At 38.8% G+C, this 24615-nt stretch overlaps 1 protein-coding gene across 1 annotated transcript in view; it reads right to left on the bottom strand.

Moving 5' to 3' along the window:
- SND1 (staphylococcal nuclease and tudor domain containing 1) overlaps positions 1-24615 on the bottom strand; it is a 217751-nt gene that overhangs the window by 27313 nt on the left and 165823 nt on the right. The gene's annotated exons all lie outside the window — the stretch shown is intronic.

Below are 24615 nucleotides of genomic sequence, written 5' to 3'. Positions count from 1 at the left end.
TTATGCATCACTTTTGTAAATGAAAGAGCGCATAAGCAGTCAAAAGGATGGGCAGAATAAGCAAAATTATTGAGGCAAGGGTAATTTTTTTCCTTCATATTTAAATTTCATTCGCATAGATTATGTCATAAGCTTTGAAATGACGCCTCATTTATTTGAAATTGGTGGAGTGGTTCAGGAGGAGTTCTAAAAAATAAATGTAAAAATGAGTGGCTTATTTAGATGGTATGAAAACTATATAAGGAGACGGATGTAAAAATGATCCAGTACTGCTGAGTTGCAGAAACCCTCCCGGGGATGAGTACCCGTATTACATCTTAATAAGAGCTATAAGTCACAAAATATTGTCCTGGTGCAATAACAAAGGAATTTATTTTTAAATAACGATGTTCCCAATTAGATCTACATTTCCATGCAGAAAAATGAGGTATTACGTTCATGAAATGACAACAGAGGACTAACACGGGTAGACACAACATTAGATGACCTCAACTCATCATGTGCGAGTTCAAATCTTGGTCAACTCAAATCCTGTGACGAGTCAGCCCATCATCTCTCTGGGTTTGATAAAATTAGTAGTACCACTTTGTGGTTGTCCGATGGATAGATGTGCTACCGCCATATGAACGTGGAATGTCCACCACTCGTTCAGGGCTGCAAATGGGAGCAGCATGCACGTCAATGCTCATTTGAGCAAGAATCAGATTTACTTTTTAATTTAAGACACGGGTAACTCTCTTGTGAAACGTAGGTTTAAACCAGTTGTATACATTCTTACCAACAAACTTTCCTGAAATGATACACATTATACTACATAATATCCCAGCCATCAAATTCCATACAATTTAAGTATTACGATAACAGTGTTGTAAAACATTGTTTTTATAGCTCTGAAAAAAAATCTCATGTGGCTATCTCAATTTCCATGAGAGAATAAAAAAAGAAACAATCGTTGGAAAATCAAAACCATCTGTCATGCAAGATAATCCTCCCAAGCAATTATTTTTTTCTCCGAGTGACAACTCTGCCATTAGGCCGATTATCACAAGTACTGGACATTGCATTTGAAAGTTATGTGCTACTTAGAAATTTAATTTGAACATTGAGCATATGCCTGAGGATTAACGAACACTTGAGCTAACTGAGAAAACTAATACAGTCGAGAGGGTTTTTCTCACCAAAGTCTGCGAGATGTGGATTGCCAGATTTTCCTACTTTCTTCAAGAATAATCAGAGAGCTTTGAAATTTTTATTTATATACCCAACAGCAACATATGCATGTCAAGCAATTAAGATTATAGAAATTTAACGACTATCCCAGACGAATAAACACAATTAACTATTATTTTGAAACGCAAAAAAACCTTACATTTAGATGCATTGTGAACCTCACCGTTGCATCTATAATGCAGTGCAAATGTTTTTTTTACATGTTCAAAAGAAGGCATTGTTTGTGCTAATGTAAGCATTTCTGTTGACAAGGTAATCGTGCAGAGTGCCATGCTTACATTTCTAGCATTGTCGGGGAAACACAATGAACGTTTAAATAGAATGAACCAAAGGGTAGGCACAGATTAAGTCTGTAAACGACTTTCATTCCACCATGAAAAAGACCCAACCCAACCTCAACGTTTCGAATTGCTCCCCAACAACATTGGTGTAAATATGGGAACTTGCAAAAAGGTGAGCCACATCCAATGTGAGATATATATTTCTTACGGTCTATTTATTTCACGGGCAAAAGCTGTCAAAAGGCGTTTGATTGGCCGCTCAAGGGAGCTCCTGGGTTCTCGAAAGCATCTTCATGGTGCTCAAAACCTGCCCAGGAACCTGAGGCACATTTTCAAGACCTCAGCTAATTGACTTGAGTCAGCGGTAACAAAATAACAGAGCCATTTGAAAAACAAAAATTATAGCTTTAAGATGTTTTTTTCTTTTCTTCGTCAACACTAACCATGTTTCAAAAAAACCACACAAATTGAATGTCACATTTGCTGCATCAACCACATGTCACGGTGCGCGCCATTAACCCATATACACAAGCGGTATTGGTTCACCCCTTCCTCCAGAGAGAGAGAGAAAGAAAGAAGTTGCACCTGCAAACGTCCACGGATTAACTTTGTAAGCAGAACGAACAGACTTTTATAGGGGTGCTTGACAAGCTGGCTGTGGTGTAGACCTGAGTTGGTTTGGCCATCTGCCAGACAGGGGTCTCTGGGTTGCTTCATGTAATGGCTGCAACACACGTAAGCCAATCATTCTGATGGGAGGACACCGGCAGAAAATCTGCAACACTGGAGTAATTAATGTGGGAATAATCAGAGACCCCCAATATGATGGGCAGTTTCTGGAAAATGACAATGACTTCAACCACTCACTGATCATCAAAACTAGACTAAACTGGGTTAGGGCATGGAAAACTTTGCATCATGTATATCTCAGGCCTATTTTATGCATAGTGCTTTCCTGCTGATAAATGTGTGTTCAAAAATGTAACGGGAAAAAATGCGCTACTTCTACGGATTTACCACTGCATTAGCATCACAAAGAGTTTGGTCCACATACTCAAAATATCTCTTGATTTTGCTCACTTTAATTTAACAGAATATCCTCAAAATCAAACCAAACACCACGTGAAATTCACTGGCTGACTACTTCTGTCCAAAAGACACAAGCACAATAATAAAATGTGGGGGGGGGGGTTTCAAACTCTTGGACTACATTACAATTCGAAGGCAGTGCTTTTTGTGAAATGTGAAAAATTCATAGAAGGACAGTATCCAGTGTGTGATGTCAGAGCAAAGTGAACTGCTTTCCAGGAGCAATAAATCTTGGGCTACTTAAAAATTACATATACACAGTGAGCGTTCTCACTTTATTAATAGGCAAACTTATACAGTAGCAAGATATCAATAAGAATCAAGAATGTGATATTCAAGAATCTCTATTTACTAGTTTTCTTGACTTCGCAAAAGAAAGACACGCTATAACAGTTTCCATGTAATCGTTTTTCAGCCCTGTCCATTCCAATCGACCAATTGCTCAGTTTATTGGAGCACTTCCAGATGGACCTACTCACATTCATACTGTTTTGATACTTTAAAACATGTCGTACTTTTATTTAAACCTTGACACATAATTGTAGCACAATACAACTGAAATGAAAACCACTAACAGATGTAAAAGTGCTAGATGTCATGGGTGACAATTCACAAATCACCCCAGATGCCAAGAAGTAAGACAAACTGCAACATCAACACCAAAAAGGTTGTTGCCAAATTGAATCGGCTATTTTCAATACCATAAGTATTTTTTTTAGATAATGTATTAAAATATTAATCAGACCACTCTCGTACAACAAAGCACGTGATATACCTACGAACATATCAAAGGTACAATTCTTGCCAATGCTCCTGCTATACAGTGGATTTACAACAAAGCCCTCGACTGAAACACCGAAATGCGAAAGAGGTCAACATTCCCAAACCCACGGCGCTGCCCAAGGACCACCAACTGCGTCAAACTTCCTCACCTCAATTTGCCACTCCAAAGCCTGGTTTCACTGCGAAAGGAATGACAAATTTGTAACAAGACCAGAAACGTGGCCGTATAGTAAGGCCTTTTTTTTGGTACTTTTTTTTCCTCTCTCTCACCTCCCTTAGAATTTCGAGTTGAAGCCAATTACAGAACACTCAACCACGCTCTAAATGTTAGGCACCCCCAGCACGGGGTCGTCAGGCTTTGCTCTCATTAGTTTTCTAAATAGCACCAGTGCAGGGGAGGTGAATGGTAGAAATCAACGAGCACCATTGATTTAAAAATACTCGCATTACACGAGGATTTTAAAATACCAAATTGACCGAACAATCGAGTACCACAATACGAGGGAAGATTATTGAAACAGTAGGCTATGGTTATTATTCTATTATTAGAATGAAAAACGTGTGTTTTTAAAAATCTATTTAAAGTGCAGTCTTAAAAAAACACAATGACCTGAGTGTATTTTTGTTATCAAAGTATATTGTAATTTTTTAAAGATGTACTGGCGTACTGAAGTTACAATGAGTTTAGGAACTAAAAGAGATCATTTATTCGTGTAACTTTTGAAAATCCGCCATTAGCAATGTGTTATCAATGTAAATCCGACACCAAAGCTACATTCTGATGTAATGAGAGTATGATGTCGTATACATCATTGTGAATTAAGCTATGAACATTGAAGGCTATATTTACAGAAACATAACAAAAACTTTTTCCGCATTGATGTATACCAGGTCCTGTTAATATGTATTTAAATCACCTCATTTAGGAGATATGCATTGCATTGTGATTAAATAGATGCAAATTGAATGTTTAAGCTGAGACAGAATGCAGTAAACACAAACTGAGTATAAACGAGACTCACATGAGAAATAATCCGAATGAGACGAAAAATTATCTGTTTTTCAATCGAATCATGACCAATAGTCATGTAAATGCATCAGACTGATGGGGTGGGAGGGCGGGGAGCATTGCTGCTGGCCCAGTACATAATAATAATGCATCTATATAAATATACATTTTTATGGAGAATTCTTTTTTTCAAAATTTTGTTTTCTTTTTGCTGACAATATTCGAGCATCCTCAAATAAGACAAACGACTGAGCAAGACAAAGATTGCATCATTTTGCTAAGTTGTGTCTACGTCAGATCAGGACAATGCTTATTTTTGTCACTAAACTAAGCCATTTCTGATAGATGTATGTTGAACTTCGTTTGCACTGTACATAGCCAACCGTGATAATCAGAGGTGCGTGGTAAGAACAAATAAAACACAAAGCAGTTCTAAAGAGATGAGTTTTCAATCTCGATTTAAAAGTCCATAGCTCCAGTGGCTTCCGAAAATCGGAAGGAGGAGCATTCCAGACGGCCGCAGAAGCGCATCTGAAAGCACGCGATGCAGTGACCTTCTTTGTTCGATGACTAACCAAAAACTGCTACGGCGAGGATGACCCGAGTTCGCGTAACGTAACAGCAGCACCATCTGTAATGCACTCTCCCTGGATTCCACTTTGCTCATTCCAGCATTCCTCACAAGCAATGCCGAGTGCAAAAAGGAATCCTTGCCGCTGGCAAGAGAAAACCTGCCGAGTGTGCAAGGGACCTGCTCATTTCCATGACATCCTTTTTCACTGCAAGTGCTGGGCTGTCACTCTTTTCTAAACCAGTGTGGATGTACACAGTTTCTATCCGACCGTAAAATTATAGCGGTGTGTGTCACACAGTACAGTGCATTTTCAACAACCTCTTAATTAAATGTGTTTATGCTTTCATAGCCTATACCAGCATACTCTCTACTACCACGAAAGTAAACATCAGTACGTACATATAAATATAAACACACAGAGTATATATAACAAAACATAATACCGCGATGGCATGCAGTGTAAAGCAGTAATATTCAAGTTATTACTTGGCCTTTTTTCCCCTAAATAGATTGGAAAGGATAGGCGACGATGAAAAACACAGTTCACTTTTTCAGTGAATGGGCCTTTTACTTCCTGATGACACAAGGCTCAAATGTCAACCGCGGACAAAAGGGAGAAGCTGGTGAACACGAGAAAATGTCACGATAGGCACCAGACACACCGTCCTGGCAATGTCAGTTACCAAAAGAAAACATGTTAACAGATCACAGGAGGGTAATCTCTGATCCTTGAGGTGGGGCTTCAAGTCAGAGGTGAGGAAATTCAAGTGACTGAGCAATTAACTTACCTGTATTACAGATTGAACTGCCCATCTTAAAGAAAGCTTAATTTCATCTTTTCACACCATCCAATTGCAATTTCAGGAAATATCTCTTGGTCTTGCAATTTGGAGAATACGACCACGACTATTTTGAGACGGCTTGAAATGATACTTGGGACTTTTAACATCTCGTAGGTTTTCAGTGTCATCTAAATCAGAAAATATGCAATACTTTTCAATGTGAAATTTTCAAGGACATTCCATGTTCTTCAAAGAGTGAAAGTAAAATGTTGGACTCAACCATTTTGTTCAGATTATACATTTTAACAGTGGGTATGTCTACAACACGTTCATTGCCCTAGCTAATAATGTGTATTGACTAGCAATTGCCAAGAGTAGGGTTGAAAATGTCCTACAGCCTAATGAGAAGCTGTCGCGCAGCATTAGCCCAACTTGTGATCCAATAGCTCCAGGAGAACTGCTGCCACCACATTTTTACGTCCTTGTTCATGGAGACAATATCAGGTGTGATGTCTCGCCGTTTTAGGCTATCACCATTTAATTCCTTGTCCACAGAACTAGCTATTGGAGGACATTTTGTGGAACAAACAAGTGTTCAACGCTTTGTCCCTTTTGTTCATTCATTGACATTTCTGCCTGAAATCTACAAAAAAAGTTAAGCCTACCGCAGTTGCAACAGTACGAATGCAATTGAAACATGATGGAACAAACATATAATTCAAAGCTGCTGCAAAGCAAGAAAAAACACTTTTGTTACGAGTACAAATTATGAAAAAAACATGACAAAGCATGGCAGAAATATATTTGCAGTTAAAGTGGGGCAGCGCAAAATGATGTTGTTGATTTTAAAAAATTAAGGCAACACGTTTCAGCCGAGAGTTTGTACTGAACATCATAATAGTATAATTCACAAAATTTGCAATTAACACTTGCAAATAAAATTTATATTCTGTCCTGAGCAATGCTTTATTTAACTTCAAGGGCTTTACTGTATTTATTTGGTTAAAAACATTTATAAGTAAAGGTTGTGAATCTTAAATTCGTTTCCAAACTGACATAACCTATGGACGAATTTCATTGGGAAGAAAAGTATAATGATTTATAACACATTTTGCCAAATGCTTAATCAATAAACAAAAGTCATCAAAAACAGAAATTATTTTACTAAATTTATTTGAAACTATTCATTGACAGTATTCCATAAAATTAATATTTATTCTATCCATGTAAGTAGCAGATGTGACGATATAAAATTTTGTGGTAAACGTTAATCACGTAGCAATATTGCTCTTCGCTGGCTTGTGCTGGATGACAAATTGCCGAGGCTGGGTATCTGATTCACAGTTTTGCATGATTATATGCAAAGCACCACTGTTAGAGGGCCCAGTTATTGAATATGCACTGTGAAAAAAATGTAAGAATATTATATTTATTATTTATGATATTCAGGACACTGCATAGTGTATTTATGGAAGTCTATTAGTCGAAAAGATGTACAAATGCACAGATTTTGTTGATTGCTGCGCACTCAAAACAAGGCTGATTGATAACCACGATGAAGCACACACCGTAACGTACCCTGCCCAACAGTGTCTTATATAAGTTAATGCCCGGAATGTAACTGTTTTTTAATTGTTGCATTTAACAATCTGTCCACCCAGCAGCATAATTGAGTACATCGCAGTTAGTCGATCAACAGATCTCGTGGGGTGGGACAATGTGTCGGTACTCTCCCCTCTTTAAAGACATCTGGCGAATAAGAAGAGTAGGCCAAATACTCCCAACAAAGAATCTCTAGAGTTCCCTCTAGTGGAGGCGGTGTAATACAAACAATGGCAGGATTGCACCCCTTGACGTTAAGAATTGTTACAAAGTACGTACATGATATTTAATAATCTACATCAAAAATACTGGTTCTGGAGAAATACAGAACCCCTCTGAACGACTAATCGCTAAACGACGGGCCTCCATAGAGCCCGATGTGTATTGTATAGTAGTGTATAGTGTAGTGTATAGTAGTGATGTATAGTTGTGTAGAGTAGAACCCCTCTGAACGACCACCTCTGTTAAGGACTAATCGCTAAACGACGGGCCTCCATGGAGCCCAATGTGTATTGCATAGTAGTGTATAGTGTAGTGTATAGTTGTGTAGAGTAGAACCCCTCTGAACGACCACCTCTGTTAAGGACTAATCGCTAAACGACGGTCCTCCATGGAGCCCAATGTGTATAGTGTAGTAGTGTATAGTGTAGTGTATAGTAGTGTATAGTGTAGTGTATAGTGTAGTGTATAGTTGTGTAGAGTAGAACCCCTCTGAACGACCACCTCTGTTAAGGACTAATCGCTAAACGACGGGCCTCCATGGAGCCCAATGTGTATTGTATAGTAGTGTATAGTGTAGTGTATAGTAGTGGTGTATAGTTGTGTAGAGTAGAACCCCTCTGAATGACCACCCTTGTTAAGGACTAATCGCTAAACGACAGGCCTCCATAGAGCCCAATGTGTATTGTATAGTAGTGTATAGTGTAGTGTATAGTAGTGGTGTATAGTTGTGTAGAGTAGAACCCCTCTGAATGACCATCCCTGTTAAGGACTAATCGCTTCAGGACGGGCCTCCATGAAGCCAAATTGTTCGCTTACCAACCATTCCCCGGTTAACAATGGGCTGTTGGAGGTACAGAAAACACAAATGCATTTATTAACCATGTTTCTTTTAAAATTATGTGTTTATAATGTTGTTAGTACCGTTATGCATAAATAACCATTGTTTAAAAATTTCAAAAATATTTTTTTGGGGTGAATAAGGGAAACTTTCGATGCTATCGGAACGAATTAAGCCTTGAACATGTTTTTCCTATACTCGTCAAGGACTAAATCACTTAACGACCTGTTTAGTGGAACCAATTACCGTCATTAAGAGGGGTTGTACTGTAATCCCATTGCATTATATCAGCATGTGTAAAGAAAATCAGGTAGAACCCACAAAATAAGTGACAACTGCAGACTGTGCTACTCTGCAAACATGTACAAGCCTTCTGTTGTAAATTGAGGTATATTCCCTACTGGACATATGCCTCGTGCCTTTAATGGCTCAAGCATATGGAAAATGTGAGTATGCGCTACCAGTATGATACAGAAAAGAGCAAATTACCCTATGTTCGATACATTTGATGGGATGGAGAGAGGAGGGCAAACATGTTCAAACTACCGTTTTGGAATCATTTATACCATATGATACAATTCAACGGTACAATTGTAATCTGTGCTGTTTCCAAGATACAGATCATTGCATTTTCTTCCAAATATGCACTTTGTGTAAAAAAAAAAGTCATGTTCGGTAAGTAGATGGTTTTTTATTGCGGTTCTATGTGATATGCAGCAGGGGGCAATGTAGCAAAATACCACGTCGTGCTGTACCTTCTATGCTCCCATATCTTATGCTCACTGCCTTCACCAGCGTGGTAACGTACGGGGAAGGGGTGGGGGGGAGGAGGAGAGGCCCTCATCCAGCAGGTTATTGACATGCACATGCAGATAAAAACGGTGAGAAACGATTAACGTCGACCGAAAAAAAACCTCTATTACTGGGCAGCTCTTAAACCAACGTGCATTCTGGTCCAGAGGGGGGGTGGGCTGGGTGGGGGTTGTGGGCCTGGGTTGGGTGCGAGCACGCAACGCACGGCGCCCATCACTGGTGGGCCTCCTGCGCACTGCAAAAGCTGCAAGGCTCAGCTCTCCCGTGGCTCGCGCCGACTATAAACAGCATCAATCTTGCTTGTGTCTCAATTTTAATTGCCGCATGTGCTCGCAAAGATATGCACACGCCTAATAGGACATTCCTAATTAGCCATTTCAGAAAATGGGGGGGGGGGGGGGGGGGCAAAACACATTTTGCAAATGACACGATGCCTGGGATCCACCGATTACTTTTAAAGATGCACTGTTTTCTTTTGTACAAATCGTAGCAAGTGTTTTAAATAGCCCTTGCCGAATATCAAACGTGCATTGATATATTAGGCATTACACCGTAATGCAGATGAATTCATAATAACGTGTTTAAAGCGTTACTACAAAACCAAGATATTTTTACATGAAGTTGCCACAAATAACAACACGTAAACAGTTAAGGAGTGAACAAGAGTCAAAGATACTTCCAATATTTTGTTTCATCGTAATTTCAAAAGAATGTTAAAATGTAATTTTTTTAACAGATCTTTTCAAATTTGCATGGATTAAAACTATTACTACATTGACATCACCCACCACATTACATGAGTAGCACCCTTTCCCCCACACCCCCTTAGCATCCCAGCCCACATCAACTGAAAATTATCATTTTGTTTTTTGTTCATCATCACCAAACAGCCATTCTTAATCCACTGCTGCATGAAGGGTCATACCGTTAATCCGTTGGAAAATCACGTGCTGTGGTGTCAAGTGCAGGTACTCACACCTCTTCCAAGATGTCTACTCAGGGTGGAAGAGTAGGCCAAATACCCTTTAAAGAAGCTATATAAACTCCCTCTCGAGGAGGCAATGTGTAAGCAAGCAATTGCAGGGATAGACCTTGACCCCTACGATACATATGATGAAGGTTAGAGAACCACAAATGTAGTTATTTTACAAATAGCAAGTTCTGATTGTCTTTTAACTCGCATTATTAAAATTAAAGATCACATTTGCTTTGGACAACATAAAATAGAGAATGTGTACACACCTCTCATGCTTGTCAAAAATGTTACAGCTTTATAAAGATATTTTAATATTGTTTCCTGATTTTTCTCTGTTATTTTAGATGCAACCTTTGAAGTCCAGACAACCAAAAATGAAGTGTATTTTATTCAACCCCAAAATTCGAGCTATCCCCTCAGTTAAAGCTAAAGCAACTGCAAATAATTGTATGTTGCGATTAAAAACAAACGGATCAAATAAACATATAACCGTCATCTTAGTACGCTTTACGATTTAGTTTTATACAATAAAGATAAAGAAACCAACCACAAATAAATCCCAAAGCACATGGCAAATCAAACAATTCACTCAAAGCCTGCAGATTTCATTTCCGATTCCAGGAAGTCATTTGCTGTTGGGATCAACTACCAAAACCCTTTGATCTTCTAACCATCGCCAAATTGTGTTTTTTAAAGATGACACTTCAAGCTATGGATGTGGCTTTAAACATTAAATTACTCCATGTCCTCTATTGGCTCGGTATAGTGTTGATTCAGGATATTTGATGAGTTGCTCAGTTATACTTAGTTTTGAATGTTTTCTAGAAAATAAACGTAACGGCCAATTAATTGCAAAATTCTATTTTCAAGAACTACATGGGCAATTGAAAGACAAATTAACAATTAAACACTGCTACCAAAAACAATCTTACTAGGCTACGACCAATGCAATGAATGTTCAAAAAACAAGATTTGCACATATATGCATTAAACTAATTTACAGTCTAACCTAGTTTTTACCTGGATGTTGCATAAATGGAAAAAAAACATTTTACGTGAGTACATTTCAAAAAACGAATAACAAAGAAATACAGCTCATGTAGTTAACATGGCCTTGCAATTGTTAAATTTAAATGACTAAATATAAACTAGGGGTGTTAAACAGTCCTGTTTATATGCATATAAAAATGTTGTGTGGCAAACAGAAAAAAAACTATTTCCACAGTTCAAGTCCGTACACCATTCTGCGTCAAAACAGGAGCAGTGCTGCTTTTAGTTTTCACCATTAAATAAAAATTCCAAGCACATTCATTTCCAAGGATCAGCCATGTGGGCACAGACACTTGCAGTACAATGGATTTCAATCAAAGTGCTGTAGACTCATTCAGCCAGGAAATTGTTGCCGTTCCATCAAATGATCACCTTCAAAAGGACTGATATATGAAGGTCAGGGACAGAATTATTGCCGCTCGCTGCAGTACCGTTTTGCCGGCCAGATATGAACTGTTGATATGTTGGAAGGATGGAAAGAGACTGGCTTAGTTTTCCTTATAGACCCAGCAGGATTTGTCAAGATGTAAATTACTGGACCTTATCTTAAAAATGAATGTACAATGAAAAGGTCAATATTGAAGTTTATATGTCCATATTTTATAAGTTCATATGCAAGGTCCATTTTTTTTGTCCCATTAAAATGCACCACATGCTCGTAGGAAATATGAAGTCGTCTATCTGTGACATATAAAAACTAGCATGTTTCTTCAAATCTCTTTTGACATTCTCAAGACTAATCTCACATTCTAGCGCCCAACTAAACAAGAGTGCAGTAACAACATGACAAAAGTGAACGGCCCATTTCACGCCCATTGAACCATTAGAGCAGAACACTGGTAATACAATCGCTCCACACTTATAAAATCTCATTCCATGTTTAAAATTTGAATTGCATACCGTGAACACGGAATTGTAAACATAACGATGGGGACGGTAGGCGGCCGCGCGTTTTGAGAGCCTTTGAATTCACATCTCGGAAATAATGCACCTTAGGTGATACTCCAATGTGGTAATGCTACAGTGATATGCAAAGTATTGGTTAATCATTTAGCATATATATAACAAAAACCCAGAAAACATTATAGCAATAATAACAGAAAAAAATCCCACCGCATTTATAATAATGAGCTGTGACAGGACTGGGGATCGCTGATGGGACTCGAGGCTTCAGGTTCAAGAGTTTGGAAACCCCTTCGTGGCCCTCATTATTTGGGAACATCGCCCATGAATGTGCCATCTTTATTGAGGGGCATTGAAGTCCCTTCCTCCCAACTGTTTCTCTGCAAATTAGGGCGTTGAACAAACACTTGCTGAAGAGAGACATTATCATCATCATCATCGTCGTGGTCCCTGGGTCCAATGCCAATGTTTGAATGAAAGTTTGTCACGGTCAAAGAAGACCATCCACCGCATGGAAGACCGCTTAAAGGCTCCACTACCCACAGTGGTGTACAATCTTCTTGGTTCTTTCGGTAAAGTCACTGTAGAAGGGAAGTAATAAAATAATAAAAATAAAATAATTCTCACGACGTTTCGGCTACAACGCAAGCAGCCGTCTTCAGGTGAAGAATGAGACACTGCCAAGCTAGGAGCCTATATATAAGCTGAGTTGGAGGTGGAAGAAGAGTGCCTTAACAAAAAGAATGTGCATATCAAGAGGAATTTAGCATATTCATGGGAAATGCGTAGGAGGTGGGCGGGGGGGTTTCAAAGTCATATTATGCCCATGCATTATACAGGATCAGCAGCACCAAGGGAGGGTGCAGGGAGTAGCATTAACAAAGGAAAGGAATGTTAATAGTATGTAGCTGCAGTTACTAAACAACCACGTAGAAAAATAAAGTATACAAGTACGGCGTTTTGTTTCATTCAGCAAAACCTGTTTAAAATGTGCACATTTAAAATCAAAGAAGTGCATGTGTATTTCTAAATTTAATGCTGGTAGAAAAATAAAAAAACGCCTTTATAGTCTGAGGCTAATGTTGGGTACAAATAATCTCCGAGCTCTTTTTTTTGCATCCAATATATAAAGCATAGTCAAAACTACTTTAATTGCCACCTTGAGCCAAGTGGTGATGGATACATGGCCTGTAGTCTAGAGCTTTGGAGGCCAAAGTTTCTGGGTCACATGTTGATGAAACTCCCCAACCCACTACCAGTACCAACAATTAAAGCCATTGTGAAATCACCACAGATATTCTTCTGAGACGATAAGGAAAAGTTATTTGCTCAAACAAAACTAAATCAAAAGCACAATTATATTATTCCAAAAGAATTGCAATACATTTTAAATTAAAATTACTCAGTGTTACTGTTGCTCCCGGTTTGCATATTAAAAACGTATAAATTACTGCAATAAAAATATACCAGCTTAAATCATTTTTTACACGATAAAAAAATAACCCAAAATCACAGCTTTATTATAAAGAAGTCACAATGTATAAAAAAGATAAAAAGGTAAAAGCGCAGTACTGCAGTTGTTTACTCGCAACAATGCTGACAGAAAGGCCTCCATTAGAACTATCTGCCGTGTAGTTGTTTGGCCTACTCGTGCATGCTGGCGAGATGTCTTGGAAGAGGTTGCGTTACCCACACTTTACTCCACTACACGCAACCTGCCGATCCGACTGCGGTTGTACCCATTCTATTCTTGCGTATGGCAATATGTTCAAGAGCTAAATGCCAATGTTGAAGTCTGCTAGCCACGAGAGGGCTTCAGGAGAGGGTCCGTGTCGTTTTGCTATTCCAACCCCGGTGAAGGAAGCGCAAACAACAGTAGTTTACTCTATGGTCCATGGTTTAGGTGGCATGGCTACAATCACGCTAACTGTGGTGATTCCTCTTTAAATGTTCCGTGTATGGAGGAGATGTTTCGAATAATCTGTTGATGTTCTGATGCAGTTGATGGTCACACGAGTGTCTTGCAGGAATGTCAAAGCCAGAAGGTGCCATACTTGGCTCTCGAACGAGGCATTTTATTCTGGACAACTGCGTAGTTTCCACTGCTCACTAACGTTCTTCTGAATCTGGGTGAGATTCTCTGAAGGCGACAAGCGCGATCCCACGAGGGGGATCGCGACTTGAGTTTGGCGGCGAGGTACATTTTGTTGAGGTGTTGGTGGATGCATCTCTCTGCAGATATTTGGTGCCAAAAATGTTTGCCAGAACAGGGACCGTAGGGGATTGGTATCGGTTGCAGTGCTTCGCTTATGATGTGCATTGCGTTATTTAATTGTCCATTTGGCAGTTTTGTGTACGAGCTCCCGGACCAGGCTGGGGCACAATACTCTGCCACTGAGTGGATCAGTGAGAGGGCGGCAGTTTGCAGCACATCAGCCGAGGCGCCACAGGTCATTCCTGGAGGGTTTTGTAGCAGGGGGATTCTTGATTTTGTTTTTCACAGATCTGCTTTATTTGGACCTTGAAGGTCAGGCTTTTACCCATGCTAACCCTTAGATATCTTGAGAGTGGGGTCGTAGTCACTGGAATACCAGAGAACGACACATCAAGGGTGCTTGTGGTCGGTTGGAAGGATTAGGTCGGAGTCTCCAGCGACGTAAATATGCCTCCAATAACTTAAATCGGCTTTTATGGTATTGGCTAAGTTCTCGAGGTATGTGCCCTGTGCAGCAAGGGCTGTCATCTTCATATATAAACCTGTGAGATTATGTAAATGGAATTTCACTTATACATGGATATATGAAATCATGACAGGTGCGAGTAACGAGGGAGACCACTGTTCATGATCCTCTTGCGGCTGTGTTTACCAGTTGGTTGCTGAGCATCATGGCAATTAGGTGTACAATAGAAAGGCATGTGATGATTTCGGTCAAAAGCAGCAGTAGCAGCCAGGCCACGATGTCAAACAAGCATCATAGGCAGCAGAGAGGTCAATCATTGCTCTGCCAGCTTCATTGAGGGCGGTGAAGGCAATGGTCTGTTCGCAGCATCAGCTGCGGCCAGTTCGACATCCGGCTTAAATGGGAGGCAGCTGGGAGTTGATAATGGGGGAAAGTAATTTATACTGCTGGATCGACAAAGGTGGGTGATATTTAATAAACGTGCACGTTGATTCAACTGCCGTGCCAGGAGATTGAACTGGAGACCTCTCGATTGAAAGTCCAGTGTGCGAACCATTAAGCCGTGGCAATATCCCTTACAACACGATACAAATTCGTTGTGTAAAGTGAGATGAAAAAAATATATTTAAATGTTACAAGAACATCCCGTTTAAGCGGTCAGGGGGGGGGGGGGGGGCGGGGAGACGCCGGAGAGAAGCAGCCTTCGGCAAACACAGGACATCAAAACCCATTGAATCTTTCTCGACAGGAGCACATGTCAACAAGATATGTCGGCACTATGAATATATTATTCTCGACGCTGAGGTGGGAAAACCATAGCCATATGTTATGCAAAGACGATAACAATATACAAGTAACCTAAAACATTCCTCCACCTACTACTTTATCAGGTTACCAACTGCTTCTGGTAATCAGATTGTAGATGTATAGCTAACGATCAAGTCACTCAGCACAGTAATAAAAAAACTTGTATTTTACGTAATCTGCGTGGGACTTGTATGTAAATGCACAAACATGTTATTTAAATGCTAAAGCAGCATTTGTTTAAGTAAACGTGTGTCTAATATATAAGTCACCGATGTGTAAACAAATTCTGCTTGAAAATACTGTCTATATTGAGCCTGAAATGAAGAAAAAAAACGACCAATTTTGGAGATATGAACGAAAAGATGTTTTTTTATAACACATTTCCCCCCTCAAATCCTGAAAATGTATGAGCCCAATCCCATGCGGGGGTGTGTTTGCCAGGTTAATTGGCACAGGGCTCTGCAGTCATACACAAGGGAAGTCCTGGTCAAGAGGTTTAGCCCTTGTGGATGAGAGGCATTCCCTCTTCATAGACCTTCTCATGCTTGTTGACCTTCACCATCTGCAACGGTCACAGCCGCACCACTGGCTTTGAGAGGATGCCTCCGTGATTTTGTGGCTTTAGTTTTTAAAGTTTTGAAAGCTTTCGCTTTATCGGAAAACGATCAGAAGTAGCCTTGGAGCAGTGTCAAGGTTCAAAGTCTGACAGGCAGTCAATAGCAACAAAGTACAATTATTTTGAGAGATCATATTTTTTAAACCTCATGTTAGGATGGCTAAAATGGGCAATTTAAATAAGACACACACATTTTTTTAAATAAACACTCAAATCACAGATTAATCCAGCTATACGAACAAAGATGAACCCAGCTCACATTCCTTTGCTGCTTTCCGCTTGCTTACTCAGCACAAGGAGGCCATATGCTGGGTGTGGTCTCTTGCAAAAATGGGTACGTTTAAAAATGTCCCATACAGATATACAAACACATGCATGTGTAAAAAATATATATATTTGTTAGATTGTATTGGGATTGATTACATTGCACCATGGTAGCTATTAAATATTCGTCATTTAAAGTTTATTTTTTTCCAAAACAAATGTGTTGTCACTGTTGGCTTCAGAACCATACAGAAGATGCATTTGCCATTTCTAATGTTATCCATGAGTTTTTTTACAAACAATGTTTGTAATACAGTGTCGATTGGGGATAGCAGTTTGCTGCCATATTTCAGGGAGCTATTTTTCATCTTTCAGTTAGCTTGCTTTGTGATATACTGAATACCCACGGCTTACGGCATGATTTATTCATTAAAATATTTTGCATGAAGATAAAGCTTATCATAAGCAGCATATAGATAATATCTTCATAATATCACTCTTCAGCTGTGATGCACGCAAAAAATCAATTTGTTAAAATACCAATGTAATGCAAATGCTTTGAAAGCCTGTGCCTTATCAAATTATTGATCAAATTAAAATTGAAGGCTTTTGGACCACAATTGGAAATATGTGGTGGCTGAGGTACTTTCTGAAGTGAAACATTAAAAGGCAAGCAACTGTTCAATACGTCCTTTCATATAGCTCTGCTCTCAAATGCCAAATCAACTTCATTCAAGTGAAAGAACAATGATTAGCACAGTTTCCCCAAATGATGCATGAGTAATCTTTTTTTATTTCCAAGCATTCCACAAATACCTCCCTGGCAGCACTAAATAAAGTACTGCTGTGCATCCCTATAATAAGTGTAGCTTTGAAAGAGCACATTCACAAGCCTAATAGTGGGTCGATTGTAAATGGCCTTGACCTGAATGTCAGCCTCTCGTTGAGCAAAGGGACCGCGAGTTGAGCATGTTGCCGAAAGATTTATACACTCAAATGCAGAATGGGGTTTCAGGCAGCCGACTAAACTTGCGTCCAGGTGGCAGACAAGTGGCGCCTGCCCACACTAAATGGCCACAACTTCTCCAATGGCATTATCCAAGATCAATTGCTTATTTTGAAGCAATCAGCCCTTAATGTTGTCACAGGGCACTTTCTTTGCAGAAAATAACATGCTCTTTTCTAAAAGTGAGCAATCCGAATACAATGCCACCATTGCACAGCGGTCCCAACACAGCATTAAAACAGCTGTGCCAGAAACTGTGAATTAAACGGCGGCTTAACTACTTAAAATAAAAAAAAAACTGTAAAGACAACGTATTCCTAACGACCAGGTTACAGTTAAGGGCGAATTGATATGTAGCGATGGACGTAATTGTGAAGTAAGAAGATATGTGAAAATGAGATCACAATAAGATGAATAACTTTTTATATTTCAAAGAAACTCATTTTCATTACAATCATAGAAGGAATTTTTCAAAGTCTATGTAATCATCTCTCAACTCAGTAACATCACTTCCATCATATAAAACACATCAATATGAATCACTATACCAATGACATATTTCTGTGATGATTACAAAAGCAATGTTCAGTCCATTCAATTCAGCGTCGCACAACATTGAGCTTCCTGTTAAAAATCAAGCAAACTGCACATCCACAATCACAAACACACCATTTCCCTCTGCTGCTATTCTCACAGTAATATACAGTTTGCTTAAAATAAATAAGATGTCAGTATATATTGAAGATATTGATTGACACAAATTTGTGCGAATCAGCACCTGACAGGGAAAAAGATCAAATCCATTTCTTTCCGCTTGGCATCCTCAGCCACAATAATACTCCTGGGGCGCTGCACAAGGTTACAACAGCAGTTTTCTAAATGCTCTATAGATGCGTCTGTCTTCCTTCAACACCTGCCAGATGGAAGAATGCTTTCTGCTGCTGGCTATGTTGTCAAGTAAGCCTCGGATAACTAAAAATAAAAGAAATAATTTGGAGGACAGCGCACTGCACTACATACCTGTACCCTTGAGTTCAATTCTGGCCATGGATATAACTTGCGTGGTGAGTGTGGTGATATCTACATCGGTCGTGGGTGCGCCGCCATTAACCTACTCACACATGGTGATGTAAGGCCAAAGAACACCCATGACCGATATGATACTGGATTGACAAAGACCTGGCGTTTATTTGTTGACCACTGTTAACATTTTATTATCTATTTTTTTGCACCTCAACCATCGCCCACTTACACAATGGTAATTAAATACGTAAATCAAGTTGAACTCCGAAAATTAAGGTGATTGTTCGAGTGCACGCAACAGGTTTTATTAACTGTGGGTAAAAATGTATTTGTATTAATCAGCAGACTCTTAAGCAGCAGCCCTTGAAACCTAAAAACACATTGATCAGCACCCACAAGAGAATCAATCAATTTCTCACAAGGAATTTGTTTTAAGGGCCAGTTTATGCATAAAAGAACTTGCCTCATTCACCGACTCTCTCTTACCATTATTCCGCTGCCTCCGAAGCAGCCCCCAATGTGACACTCATCAGAAATCCATCAAAAAGCACCGGGCGAGAAAAGGAGGAAATCCCTGCGTATTGTGGAGAGGTAAATGGCTGCCATCAATCAAGGACCTGAACGTGCACTGGACACGTGGCACGCTTCCTCAGTCAGAACATCTTTCCTTCTGCAGCCCAATCAATCCTGATGTTGCTCCAAACGAGCCCCCCCCCCCCCTTATTACCTGCCATGTAACATTCCATGCTGCATTATTTAAAATCAAAGCAAGTCACTCTGCTCGGCAAGATGGCAGAATTTTGTATGTACATGACACTGCACAATAATGGAAACTAATTACCATCGCGCTGCAGAGACACTCATTCCAAGCCCGTGTTACTGTTATGCCTTTCATGAGAATATTACAACATTTTATTGTTTCCATGGCTATTTCATTTTACACTGTTTACTTGAAATATTCCCAGACTATAAAATGTATTATTTAAGAAAATACACAAAATTATCTCGGGCATACATGTTTGTTTTTCAGAATGATGTGCCTGTGTTTTCTTATTGTTTTATACTCTGGTAAGCTATATCACTGCCTATCACTGTAATGCTGGCCATCATTTTTTAAAAATACACTCCATGGCACAGCATGTTCCTAACAAACATGTGTATCTAAACAGGATACACATTTTACAACATTAAATAGAAAACAATAAAAAAAATATGATTATAGTGAACCCTGTCCTGGCAGTTAGATATTGACACATTCAGCAATAATTAAACTGTAATCTGTGCATTGTATTCTCTCGACTTCAAGAATCGCTCAGCCATGCAAATGCTTGCCCACACCACTGTTGGAAGACGTTCGTCCAAAGTAAACTCTAAGAGAGCTTCTGTTGAGGATAATAATATGGCCTGCTCGTGCATGCTGGCCAGATGTATGTAATTATGTATCTTGAACTTCTTTCGCACCGTATGTGGCCAACCGTGTTAATCGGAGATGAAGAGGTGGGGGTACCCACACTTTATCCTACTTCACGCAATCCGCCAATCGACTACCTGTGCTATATACCCAGTTTTCCTGTTGGGTGCACAGGGTCAGGTGATTTAAGAAACTTGCACAACTGTTTCAACTGCCACACGGGGAGATCGACTGGCGAGCTTTGGATTTTAAGTCCAGAGTGCTGCTAACCTTTGCGACCACACCAGTATTCTACAAGCTGAACCAATGAATAATTGCTCACAGTTCACAAATATAAGTATTATGGCGTTGCACCAACATGCACTACATTGTGTGGAAGACTGCACACCTTGCCCTTAGCGACAAGACATATATCTCACTTTGACAAAAACAGGTTTAACAATGATAGGTAGCACAATAGAAGAGGGGACTGAACATTCATATTAGACTTGTAGGTAGCAAGGTAAGGATAGAACTAGCAGATGTCAAGTTTGTGAATTATAAAATCCCAATTTTTACCACACTTTGTGATAAAATTATGTACAAGTGTAAACAAAAATAAACTATAATTACAGTTACCCAGGTCTCCTTTTGCAAGACGGCTATACAAAAAAAATCTCAATTGGAGCTTACCTGAATGTATTCCATTTCGTAACTTTACCACTTTTAAAATAAATATTTTAAAAGTTTGTTATGAGGTCAGCAACCCGAGTTCAAATCGTGCCCTATAGCTGACTCAGTGACAAGTGGTGGCTGAAAAAGTCCCAGGCCCTCCGACACCAACTCGCTTTGACCAGCGCGGTGAGGTATGGACAAACAACCCTCCTCCCTGCAGACTCGGCTGAGAGGCAGTCATCCAGAAGCACATAAAGCACAGCTGTAAATTATGCATTTATTTATTTTATTACGAATGGGCTCATGTAACGTCTGATAAACATTTCTACTTTTCTGCCTCTGTAAGGACTGCACTGAATATCAAATATTGCATTTCAACTTTACTAATTGAAATAACATAGCATACCTCGGTAGCTCATTATAACGCATAACAAATTAACATTTTAAATATAGATGAAGCATTTGCAAACAAAAGTGCATGTGAAATAATATACGCAATTAATCTGAAACGTCTTTCAGATGTTTCACATACTGTGTGTATTTCTGGCAAAGCCACCACTCTTAACTAATTACCATAATGGCAGGGCAAATTAAACAGTGCAGTCTGTTTCATCAGTACGAGATGCATATCAAATGCACAATGTGGTTCAAGTAGGACAATTGAACTGAAGCTTAAATTGTTTCCTGAAAAAGTTGTATTTCCTTGTAACAGGAAATTTGCACAATGTCATTGTATATCTATCAAGTACAAATAACTCTACTCCACATTTCTTACAAAGCTATTAAAGTAATAAGAAATAGCCACAATCTCTCAAACGTATACACAACCAATGACATCCTAGACATAGTGCTAGCAATGGGTAAAATACTTTGTGTGCAAACTAAGATTTGTGTTTCTTCCACGGTACTTTTGTTCTTGGTTACTGAGATTGCCTCATTGAATTTCCTTAATGTTAGTAGCATCACTAAGTCAAATGTTCTATCATAGCTTGCTATTGGATTCTTAAACAGTATTTTTCGTGCTAAATATTTTTGGAAAATGTTTAAATACCATATACTGCCTACAGACAAACTTAGCCAACCCTTCATTATCTGTGCGGCACAGACATCCGCGTCATTACTATTCAAGTAGCTTGAAATTGCTCCATTGTGCAGTGTCAAGCTGTAATATGGGGTATGATAATAGAGGCTATTGATGCCCTTAGCATTGAGAGATTCCAAAAGACAGGTCTCTACGCACACACATTGCAATTTGTAATAATCTGCTGGCAACAGTTGTAGGCTAGAGTCAACATTTTAAAATATTTAAATGCCACACCATTTGACATATTTTAGCTGCTATAAAGTGATTTGACAGCAGACTCATCTCCCCAATCCCCACTTTTGCCATAATGTACCCTCAACATGGCACTCAACTGCTTCATCAGGTGAGGCTGACAGTGGATTTTAAAAAGTACACAAAAACTGTTGTTTCGCAAGAGATAATTTTATCAATTATTATTGTGTACTTTCAAATAGTTTCTTTCAACGATTCCCTAATTAACCCTTACATTTGTCATGCATATCCCATACAATAGCTTTTCTCAACTTTCCATGCCTCTACTATCAAAATAGTTAAATTATGCTTAAGCGGGTTTAGTTTATCAACATTGATCAATTGTTATATTTTTTTGGAATGGGAAAAACTGTAAATTTAACATTGGCTCATTGACCTTAACATTTCAAATTCACTTCTCATTGCTAGTATTTTTTTTCATTACACTTTTAGAACATATAACAAGTCAATACTCTATAACAATGAACATGTGCAAAGCATATGTGGCCATAACAAGTAGACACGTACTGTATAGTCAAAGGGACCTATTGTGACTAATGCCATTTTCATCGCTCTCTTGAAGATAAAAAATATGTCTCTTGAGTCTCAAGCCACTAGATCTCAAAGTCAAAGCTCTTTTATTGTCATCATCCCTCAGGACTTTGCAAGCTTCCATGTTGATAATCGGTTTAGCTGTGTAAATGACAATACAGTTAAAATCTGAAATATGCCACTAATCTATATATTTTAAGTCAATGACTCCCAAACCTAACCGGTGACACAAAGTCAATACTTTACCAACATCTTGCTAAAATAGCAGGCACAATGGAGCCATTTTACAAATCTTCCACAAACTCTACATTTTCCAACTTACAATGTACAAGCAATAATCACCAATGTAGGATTTAAAACAACTGCTGAAGACAATAAGATTATATTGAACGGTTAAGAATATTTAAGTTCACTCAAACAAAGGTAATATCATTAACACTTATTTAATACCGCATTTATTTAATAAGTAACCAGATCCATTTCATCGCAATTTTTTTTTCAAATATGCCCCTGTAATATGTTTGCAAAATGGTCAAAATCTATCAATATTCGTTCCAGGACAAATATGTTTACAGTAACAGTTACAGAGCTATTGAGAGTAAGAAATCAAATAAGTGATTAAAACCTCAAAACATTGAGACCAGAGGAGCCAAGGGAGCATTTTTAGAAACAATCAGGCCACTTAGAGCAGACAATGTGGAGAGCTAACTGGGCCTCCAGTCAATAGCCAATTAACAACAACCAACAGCTGGAGAATGTTAAGGGTCAGAGCTTAGGCTGTGTGTGCACTCACTAATTCTTGTGCCACAAATAAAGGTTCTGCTGAATTAACCAAAATTTGCTTTTCTAGCATGACCCCAAGTGAATGTGCAAGGTCTTGGACAAGCAATGTTCCAAAGCAATCGAGCATTACCGCTCGAATAAAGGAAAGAGTTGTATTTATATCAGACATAAATTATGCGTGAAGTAAATTCTTCTTCAACAAAGCAATTAGTGAAACTTGGCTACCAGAAACACTTAAGCTCTTTTGTTTTTAATTATAAAAGAATACTGGCAAAATTGTTTTGTAAAAAAGAAAGTCGTTATGTCATTATCGTCGTCATCATCGTCTGTCATTCTTCCCCAAGATCCGCGATACCACAAGCAATCAAACACATCGGTTGTCGTCTACGGTGCATTCTCTCCTTTGGCTTGTGCATCAGCCATCAGCTCTCTCCTACGTTTGTGTCCTTCCCATGCCACTGAATTTCTTTAACGATCAATATTATTCTCTCGATTTGCATATGTCCCCTTAACCACGTGGTGCCCTTCTCGTCTCTCGTCTTAATTCTGAGCACGCATTTCTCGCACGCTTCTTTCCAAACTGTTCAGTTTTTGTTAAATTTTCTTTGTCAGTAATGACATATATGAACAGACTTTTGCTTTCAACTACAACTATGCTCAAAAGTGTCTCGAAACGTTCATTTAATCCTGGTGTTCGAGTAAATGTCATTTAATCAAAGCGCATAGTAAGGCAGTATATTATATTAATAATGTCAAACTTTCAAAATACAGGAGTCAAAATACATTAAAGACTGCTTTACTTTTAACGAAAAATAAACGGTTTAAATCTTAAGCGACTTTCACGAGCCCATGTTTATTGAGAACATGAATAATACCATTGTAAAATTAAGAGCATTTTCATAGAACGTTGCCTCTCATGTAAAGATGAAAGTGTGAATTGATTTATGACTAAAGAACATCCAACAGTCAAGGAGGCTAAAAACAACCATACTATTTTTTGTACAAGTCTTGGATGTGTGAGTCATCTACTTTGAATGCCAGTTTTCTATCTCGGTGTACTGTACTATAAATGCTAATTCAATCACAATGTCTGCCAACGGAAGATGTACTTAAATCAAGGTTACACGGAGAAAATGAAATTAGAAAGCTGATCAAAAAACAACAACTCAAATACACACAAAGGGACTGCCTTTTTAAATGACAGTATTTTTTTGTTGGTCACCACCAAACCGTACAAAAAACATTACAAGTTCACAAAGTAATCCAAAGGAGAAAACAAAAATGTCAACATGATCCCTCTCCCAAATGACACTTTTATTGCAGCCCACACACACACAGCCACACACAGCAC

This window comes from Lethenteron reissneri, chromosome 33, assembly GCF_015708825.2.
Source record: "Lethenteron reissneri isolate LAM-NWPU_2019-01 chromosome 33, ASM1570882v1, whole genome shotgun sequence".
Taxonomy (NCBI): domain Eukaryota; kingdom Metazoa; phylum Chordata; class Hyperoartia; order Petromyzontiformes; family Petromyzontidae; genus Lethenteron; species Lethenteron reissneri.
Note: the sequence above shows the minus strand (reverse complement) of the source record. Positions and strands in the feature narration are given on the sequence as shown.